Here is a 10,231-nt window from a genome sequence, read left to right as displayed (position 1 = left end):
CATTTATACTGTATTTGATGATTTCTAAGTTCTTGGGTTAAAAAAGTATAGTCTCTCCTTGCTTGCAGCATCTGGAGTGGTATTTCTTTAAAGACAAACAAATCTTGCCCGTCGATTCGCAGCCTGTTGTTGTGAAATTTTTGGATGATCGCATTTCTGGATTCTCTTGTAAAAAAGTATATAATTATGTCTCTTGGAAGCTGTCGCTGTTCTGCTACACACGAATTCTGGCGATAGATTTTTCGAATATTCCAATCAAAATTGAATCCCGGACTTCCCTGGACCAACTACAGCTTCTGAATAGTCTTCAAGGGCAGCCTCCATATAGGCTACACTGCAATAGTCCAGTTGGGATGTAACTAAAGCAATTAACTCCCTTTGGATTCTGTTTTCTATTTACTTATTAGTCTGACATTTTTTCTAGTAATCTTTGGACAAACATGTGATTGTCACAGCAGTGCCTTTTTTTATATAGCATGTCTATCCTCTGACATATTTGCCAGCTATAGAACTCAGTGGCTTGCAAGACTATTTTTCTTCAAATCCGTTTTATAGTTTCTGTTCTTTTTTTGAAAAAATGTATAGCCATTCTGCAAATCGGCAAACAAATTTCACTTTATTTTCAGAGAAAAAGACTGTTAAAACTTTCCAGTTTTCATTCAAACTGCATGCTGAAAGAAGGATTCAACTCTAGATGTGCCATTTTAAAAAAAATGAAACAAGTAAACAATTCAAATAATGTTTTACTTTTTGGTGCCTTTTTAATGTTTATTTGTTGTCATCTTTTAGTTTCAATTAGTACATCAAGAACTAGAAATGGCACAGGTTTTCTGATTCACTTATTTGGAAAACAGCCCGATATACTTTGGCTTGCTTGAGAGCTCCCAATTAGACAAGTGCTGCAAATATAAAGGAAAATGTCAAATATATAGGAAGAGGAAAAACAGGGGGATATGAGAAAGATAGCTAAGGTAAAATGGAGTATGGAGAGAGCAAGAGAATATAAGAAGGAGCTTTAGTTTTCTTTCATTGTTCATAACAAGGACTTTGAAGTAGGTCATGCCAGAACATGTAGATTAAAGTCTGTGGGCATTCCTAAGCACTTGATTATTCTTTTGAGAAACTTTTAAAATTAACAAGAAGCCACTGTAAAATCTGAATTTGGAGAAACAAGATCAGGGGTGTCAAACTCAAGGCATGTGGGCATGATCTGGCTCTGGAGTGGTTACATCTGGCCCGCGGGTTGCCTTGGGAACAGTGAAGGGCTGGCCTGTGGTGCCTCTGTCTTTGAAAATGTAGCTCAGGAGCCCCATGTTTGACTGCAACTGCTTCCTGCAACCCTCTGCCAGTGAAAATGAAGCTCGGGGGCTCCCTTTTCACTGGCAGAGCACCCCTGACCTGAGTGATGTAGAGTTGGCCAAGACCACACTGCCCATTCCCACTTCGGCCTCCAGAGGTCAAACACAACTCTGATGCGGCCCTTAATGAAATTGAGTTTGATACCCCTGAACAAGATGATTCATGACTAAGAAGAGAGAAAGGCAAGGATGCATATCATCCAGGGGTGGGTTTCAACCGGTTCGCGGCGGTCCCTCCGTCTGGGAACGGCAAAGGGCCCACCCGCCCGCCAGCGCTCCTTACCCGGTTTTGACGAGTTCTGCGCTTCCACGCATGCGCAGGACACATACAGCACCTGCGCGATCCTCCAGGCGCTAGTACGCATGTGTGCACCGCACATGATCCTCCAGATGCTAGTACGCATGCGTGCACCGCGCACGTGCATGAGGACGCCGCCGGCCCCATTCCAACCGAACCGGTTGGAACGGGGTGAGAAACCCACCCCTGATATCATCTCATATTTGTTTAATCTATACAGTACATTTATTAGGACAATATCATAAGAGATGACAGCTGGAATCAAAGCTGGAGGTAAAAACATTAATACATTGAGATTTGCAAATGATATTTGTTAAGTGAAAGTATGAGAGATTAGCAGATGTTATTATGAAAGGAACAATAGAAAATGAAAAATTTTCTATTGCCAAATATTAAGAAGACATGTGTAGCATTAATTAGTGTGTTAAGTAAATTTACAGAGCAATGTGAAGAACTTTTCTTGGTTTGTGGGGGGCATTAGTTGTAAATAAAAACAGATGGTGTATTAAGGCAGTAAGAAGAATCCTAGGAAGGAAGGAGGGAAAGAAATTATAAATGTAATTAAGTTCATGAAAGATACAGATATTTCAGTGATTAAAATATTCAAGTAATTAAAGCAATTATCATTTCAATGATATGAATGGCTACGAAAGCCAAGGAAGAATAAGAGGAAAGAATAAATGGGATTATGATGTGGAAATAGTTAATAAAAGTGTCATAGTCTGCAAGAAGAACCATTCAATCAGTGCTCAATTAAATAAAGACTAACTGTTCCCTTGAGATGATAATCAGCAAGCAGAAACTTTCATACTTTGATCATGCGATGGTCACTGTTCCCTCTAAGGTGCGCGCGTGCGCAGCCGCGCACGTTGCAAGAAAATCCCGCGCAGCAGTTTTTATCTGCCGCCCAGAGATTTCTTAAGGAAACGTGTGGAAGTCCTTTGCAGGCGGCTGCAACTGAATCCGGCAGTGCTGTTGCCTGTTGGAGGAGGAGGAGGCGAACCAGCCTGCCACCACTGCCCACCGCCAGCCCCGCTGCTCTTCCCGCCCCCTTCTCAGCACCACAGTCCAGCGGTCGCAGCAGAAACTGCTCCGGGTTTCCGCTGCCGCTCCCCGCATTTTCTGGACAGGGTCTCGCAGGAAGGAATCCCCTCTCCAAGGGATCCCCATCCAGAAAATGCGGGGAGCGGCAGCGGAGACCCGGGGCTGCTTCTGCTGCGACCGCTGGACTGTGGGGCTGGGAAGGGGGCGGGAAGATCGGCGGGGCTGGCGGTGGCCGGCGGTGGCAGGCTGGTTCGCCTCCTCCTCCTCCAACAGCACTGCCGGATTTCCGCCCAACGCTGCGGGGGCGCCAGCGGGAGCTTCGGCGGCTTCACCTCAGCCGCAGCGCTGGGCAGCAAATGTGTTGGTGCTGTTGGAGGAGGAGGAGGTGGCAGCAATAGCACCTGAGGACAGGACAAGAAGCAATGGAAACTTGTCAGGAGACTCAAGATGGAAATAAGGAGAAATCTGACAGTAAGAACAATTAAAATCAATGGAATCTTAATTCATTTGCTACAGGTTTTCAAAAGACTGGAGGGCCATTTGTCTCAGATGATATAAAGACTCCTGCCTTGGACAAGGGGCTGGACTAGAAGACCTCCAGTATCCCTTCTGATTCTATGATTTTAAAAACCACAAGCTTTTTACAGCTCGCTTGCAACTTTACCAAATTTAATTCAGCCATTTCCTTTTGTTATTAAATGGGTATTGCTAGTTCAATGCACATGCGCTCCACTTTTAAGATGCTGAAAAAATCCCCATGACCTGCAACAAAATTCATTCTTCCACTCTTATCTTGCCCTAACTTCTGATAGGTTCCTGAAATATAGATCTATAAAATTTAGTGAAAATATTTCTATCTATTTTAATACAGACTCGTAAAACAGATTGGGACAAATGAAATTAGTGCTCTGGGATAATAGCAGGTTTACTCTATTTGGATTTTCAGATAAAAGCTATCTTTTGTGCTAAGTTCTAACAATGTAGTTCTCTAATGTAACTATGAAACAGTCCAAATATATAATTCCCCTCAGGGAGGAATTCTGGGAGTTGAAGTCCACAAGTCTTAAAGCTGTCACGTTTGAAAACCCTTGGGGTTTTTTTCCCTAAAGGGTTAGGGGTGCAAGGGTCTTGTAACAACAGCTTTAAGACTTGCGTGCTTCAAATGCCAGACTGTCTGAGCCAACATTTTGGTTGCTAAGCAGGAGCGTTGTTAAGTGATACTGATATTATATAACACTTTTAATTAAGCGGGTACCTTGAATAAACATAACTTTGAGTTTCAAATAATACTGATTTTGTTGTTGTCTTAGGTGACATATGTGAAAAAAATTCAGGTGCTCAGGCATGAAAATGTGCCGCTCAAACACTATACTTTTCCGCTCACACTGAAAAAAAATTAGAGGGAACATTGGTTGATGGTAGCAAATGCTGAAACAGAAAAAAAAAGAGTGATACTTGACAAGATTGAAATACTGTCAGCAAAGGAAATTAAAAGCAATAAATATGATGGGATCAATGAGATTAGTAGAATGTTTCTGGAAGAGCTACAGGATATTGTAGGAGACATATTGGAATGATTAGCAATTGCCTATGCCAGTGTTTCTCAACCTTGGCAAGTAAGATAAGTAGACTTCAATTCCCACAGTTCCCAGGTCAACAGGGGAATGTTGAGAAGTGTTGAGAGGAAGAAACACTAGCCTATACAATTGTCGGGAATCAAACCTGTTTCTACCCTTAATTAATAATGAAATCTGAATTGTCATGCTTCCCATTGGTAATACTGAAAATTAACAGTCAGCAATGGCTTATTAGGCTCTGAAAAATTGATTAAACAGGTATAGAAATTCCTCTTTAAGGGATATGGGCAGTCCAAAACTGTGAAAAATGAACAAAATAACTAGAATCTAGTCATATCTAGATAGTTGTTTATTTATTAATCTGCTTATTAATTAAATTTATTGGCAGTCATCTTACCACAAGGTAACTCTGGGTGGCTTACAATATTAAATATGAGATGAAAAAGCTTGTCAAATTTCAGAAAAATAAAATTGGGTTTTCAGGCTCTGCATATTTTAATTATTATGCTTTAAAGGAACTACCAATGTTTTTAATTTTTTTTTTGCTACAGGTAACTAAAATAAATAAAGTTGTCCATTTTAAGTGAGCAAAAACTTTCTACAACAAATAGGGGTGAGAGTGGCAAGAAAAGTCTTTGCCATTCAGGATTATGAAAATAACATAACTCTTAGGGGTAGCTTTAAACTATGAATCTAAAACAAATCAGAGAAAGATAATAATATTTTCACTTTTTTATGTGCATTAATAGATTTCTTTATGCCTTTATATGCCATTCCATTTAATAAGATAAATATAAAAAAATATTTAAGGATGATTGAAACACTGAGGGATAATCTTTATCCTTACATGATTTCAACCTTCAGGAGGGACAGAAACAGCCTTCCAAACTCTGAATGCTCACTAAAAAAAACCTGCCTTTATTGATTTATGACAACTAGTAGAGTTGAAGACTATCTGATGTTGGGGAAATTCTGGAGAATGGAAGCCATAAATGAGAATAATACACCTTATGGCTGGGGGATGATTCCTAGACAGGTAACCTACAATATTTCATAGACAATGAAGGAACCGGGAAGAGATGATGAGTGAGAAAGCAATGATGGCTATTTTTAATGTGCTGCTCAGTTGGTACTCAAAACATAGAGATATAGGATAGAAATAGTTGAAAGTTATGGAGAAACGGCAGAAGAATTAAAAATATTTAATATTTTCTATAAGAAAGCTGACACTGTCACACAGATGCTTCAGAGACTCCAGCAGCACTTCCAAACACAATTTCCCCAGGCCTCTTGCTCTGCGTGAACTCCATTTAACATCCACAGTTGTCTGAACAATTACTTATTCAGTCCAAATTATACAATGCTGCAAGATAGCAAGGTCAGTAAAGAAGCCAAATAATAAAAAGAGATATTAAATCAGAGATTACCCATACCAAAATCAGTTTTCCACAAATTGTTGCACCCTTCTTTCCCAAATATTCCTTTGCAGCAGATGCAGTGACATAAATAAAAGGAGAGGGATTTCTAAGAATTATAAAATGTTTCTTTAAATCACCACTCCAGTGCCAAATACATCTGGTCCATATAAAAGAAGTTTAAAGGTTCTCAAAGTGAAAAGAAAATTTTACTGAAATTTATCCTACTAATTCCTGGCTTGGTTTTAATGTAGCCTAAATGTGACTTTCAAGAGGCAGCTCCTAAACCTCCACTCATGAAGAGAAAATCTAGGTATAGGGCCAAAGTTTCTCATCATCTTGAACAAAGAGACCTTATTTCTATTGGTGTACCAGATAAAGTGTTCTTGAGGAGTAGCATAATGAGCAAAAGACATGAAACATTTTACTTCTTCCATGTAACACCCTGTAGGATGAAAATCATCTAAAACCCTCATTGAAAAGGCTTCCAGATGAAAAGCAAAAGGGAATTAAAACTATAAACTGTATTCTCTATTCCTAGCAATTTGGCTGCAACCAATATAGTATATAACATTTTCACTCATAGAATCTACCAATTGATGATCACTAGCAAAGTACCGTAATTGTCTTTCCTAGATGCTCATGGGCTAATTTTGCTAGATATTTACAATTCAAGACTAAAAATGGATTTCCAATTTCATGTTCCCTAGGTGATATTGAGCGCTAAACATCACATATAAAATTATATATAATTATTATATTATTACATTAGATTGTATTACATTACATTATATTATTTAATTATATATAAAAATTAAATTATATAAACTGTATTATAACCTTCCATCCTTCCAAAGTCAGTAAAATGAGGACCCAGATTGTTGGGGCAATATGCTGACTATAAGCCACTTAGAGAAGGCTATAAATTACTTTGAAGCAGTATATAAGTCTAAATGCTGTTGCTATAATGAAGGTGATTCCATCAAACATGGGATTAAGACAATTCCTCTTATGATTGACTGAAATGGCAAAATTGACTATTTTTCTTATAGAAAAGAATATAAGCACTTTTGTTTCCACATGGAGACCGCTTCTGAACTTTGTGCTTGAAGTGGAAAAGAATGAAACCCTGACCTTGGGTTTTACCGATTAGATTGATAGGTCTTTCTAGAAATGGTTTGTTCATATTATTATGAAAAAGCAAAAAGTTGTGATTTGATGCTAAACATCTGACTGTTTACAACCAGACATTGCTTATGTTCTGGAACTTTGCCAGATAAAATAAAGAACACCCCTTTTCCAAGCATTAAAGGCAAGCAGCCTGGGGCATGTGAGTAAGTAGTATATTGATTTCTGAGAAGTTACATCAGGTCAGATCTGCTTTTTATAAAATTTCACCACTAGCACTCTAAAGTTGTCCATTAGTAATTATAAATGTTTATTAGCCAGCACTTATCTCCCACCTCAATGTTTACTGTTCCAACCAAACCAAGGGACATACTTGAGGAATATATTTTCTATCTGCTTAAACTGCTACTAGATGTTACTATCATAATGTCAGGAGACGATGACATTCAGCCTGGATCAGGCAGTGAAAAGCTAATTGCACCATATACCACGTTGCATCTGTCTGCTTATGAATGAAGCTATTAACTTTTACTTCTGCTGCTCAAAAAGACTATATTCCCAAGGTTGGGAATTATTTGTAATAATCATACTTGGTCTACTGCCTGAGTCCTGGTGACCCTGCAGAGCTCACAAAGTGAGGAAAAAATAGGAATAAAATATAGCACTGAAGACAAAAAGATGGCAAATTGGGCAACAAGGAAAGACATATGCATACTATTTAGAACAGGGGTATCCAACCCCTGATTTAGAAGGTGCTGACCTAGCCAAAGCCCAGGCAAAAAGCCAAGTGTTCTGAAATGACGCTCGAGTGCAATCTGCATCCAGAAGGTGGGCACTATGTGTTATGTATTGAATGTATATAGTTGTGTTAACTGTGCTAAAATGAAACTAACCTTTAGATGACCCTAACTATTAACTGTGCTAAAGTGAAACTAACATTTAGATGACCCCAACTGTTTTGGAGGGAAAATTAGAAGATTTATATTTGGGTGGGCTTTTTCCAGTTCTATGATTGGTTAAGGCCCTGTGGGCCTAGAGTATAAATCACAGGCATTTGTCTGCAGTTCCCCAGCTCCATTTTGAGTCAATAAAAGCTGTTGCACTTATGCTGGTCTGATACTTGCCTACTGAAGCCCACTACACAATATTATGACAGACAGAATGTTTCCAGAGTCCTGTTGGATGATAATGCTATACCTGGAAAGCATTAAACCTATTGGAACAAAACAGCCACACAGATACTATGCAATAATCTTAATCTTAAATGGCACCACTGAAGATATTCACTACTGAGACCAGACTGACTTTAGTAGTGAAGCACCAAGAGTATCTTTTAGTATTATCAATATGTCACAAAATGTAATCGCTCTTTTAAACATTTTTTTAATATCTTCAAGTCAATATTGACTCTTGGAAACTGCCTGCCAAAGCCCCTGCAGTTTTCTTGGCAACATTTTCAGAAGCAGCTTATTGTTGCCCTCTTCCTAGGGCTGAGAGACAGTGACTGGCTTAAGGTTACACAAATGGCTCTGTACTTAAGGAAGTACTAAAATTTGCAGAATCCAAGTTTCCAACCTGATACCTTAATCCCACACTAAACTGGCTCTTTCTTAATAAACAATTCAGTAATAATAAAGTTTTGATTGCAACCCTAGCCCTAAATTATAATAATTAAATTTATAATTATAGATTATAAAATTATAATTATAGAGCCAAGGTGGCGCAGTGGTTAAATGCAGCACTGCAGGCTACTGCTAGATCAGCAGTTCAGCGGTTCAAATCTCACCGGCTCAGGGTTGACTCAGCCTTCCATCCTTCCGAGGTGGGTAAAATGAGGACCCAGATTGTTGGGGGCAATATGCTGACTCTCTGTAAACCGCTTAGAGAGGCCTGAAAGGCCTATGAAGCGGTATATAAGTCTACTGCTATTGCTATTGCTATAAGATACTTTTCTAGATGCTACCAAAAATATGTTTCCTGGCTAATCATGTAGAAAACAACGAAATATTAGGTGGTTTGTGGCAGGGGTGGGTTCCTATACTGGTTGGTACTGGTTTGCTGCAGACGCATAGATAAAGGTGGATATTTATTTGTCTACTTGCCATTTTGATGATGCTGACTTCTTTTGTGGATGTTTGTTACACAAACTTGCCTCTTGCTATAGAAGGCAAGAAATTAGGAACAATAAGGAAGAGAAAATAAGTGCCCAAAATTGCAGTGTTCATCTTAATTTCCATTTAAAATTAGTGGCCTTTCTTCACTGAACTCTTCTTTTATATTGAACTCTTTCATAATCTCTATATTTAAAGTGAAGGTTGTTCCAAATTGTTCTAAGTAAAACTCTTGGTACACTTTTCATAAGTTTCTCATTCATATTAAGTCATACATAGTCAATCCTGTATTGTCTATTTTTCCAAGAAGAGTAGCCTCTTATGGCGGTTTACTTCTCAACGTGATATAATTGTAAAGATGCAATGTTTTAGTCACGTACATTATTATGCATTTATTGTATTAAAATAGAATTTCCACAGGTAAAATCATGCCCGCAAATATACCATATTTGTAAGAATATAATACTTAGGCATTGTATCAAAGGTGGGGAAAGGGTTTATTCAAAACAAAGACAAAACAACATAGTTCAGTCAACTGCATGTGTGGCGTATCTTTTTTCATAGTTGATTCTGATGAATTCAAAGGGATAAATAAATATTTGTATTTGTATTTGAAATTTATTTATAGGCCGCCCTTTTCCCTGGGGGGACTCAGGGCGGCTCACAACGCATGGGGAGGGGGGATACAAACAATAACAAACAGTAACACATAAGAACAATACATAATTAAAAAATAGAGCACAACATTCATACCATTCGGGTGGGGGTGAGTTACATTCTTTAACCCCAGGCCTGACGGGATAACCAGATTTTAAGGGCTGTGCGGAAGGTCTGGAGGGTGGTGAGGGTACGAATCTCCACGGGGAGATCGTTCCAAAGGGTCGGAGCTACTACCGAGAAGGCTCTCCTCCGCGTAGTTGCCAGTTGACACTGACTGGCAGATGGAACTCGGAGGAGGCCTAATCTGTGTGATCTAATGGGTCGCAAGGAGGTAATTGGCAGGAGGCGGTCTCTCAAGTATCCAGATCCACTACCATGAAGGGCTTTATGGGTGGTAAGTAGCACCTTGAAGCGCACCCGGAGATCAACAGGTAGCCAGCGCAGCTCGCGGAGGATAGGTGTTATGTGGGTGTACCGAGGTGCACCCACGATCGCTCGCGCGGCCGCATTCTGGACTAGCTGAAGTCGCCGGATGCGCCTCAAGGGCAGCCCCATGTAGAGCACGTTGCAATATTCCAGCCTAGAGGTCACAAGGGCACGAGTGACTGTTGTGAAAGCCTCCCGGTTCAGGTAGGGTCAC

Source organism: Thamnophis elegans, chromosome 8, assembly GCF_009769535.1.
Source record: "Thamnophis elegans isolate rThaEle1 chromosome 8, rThaEle1.pri, whole genome shotgun sequence".
Taxonomy (NCBI): Eukaryota; Metazoa; Chordata; class Lepidosauria; order Squamata; family Colubridae; genus Thamnophis; species Thamnophis elegans.
Note: the sequence above shows the minus strand (reverse complement) of the source record.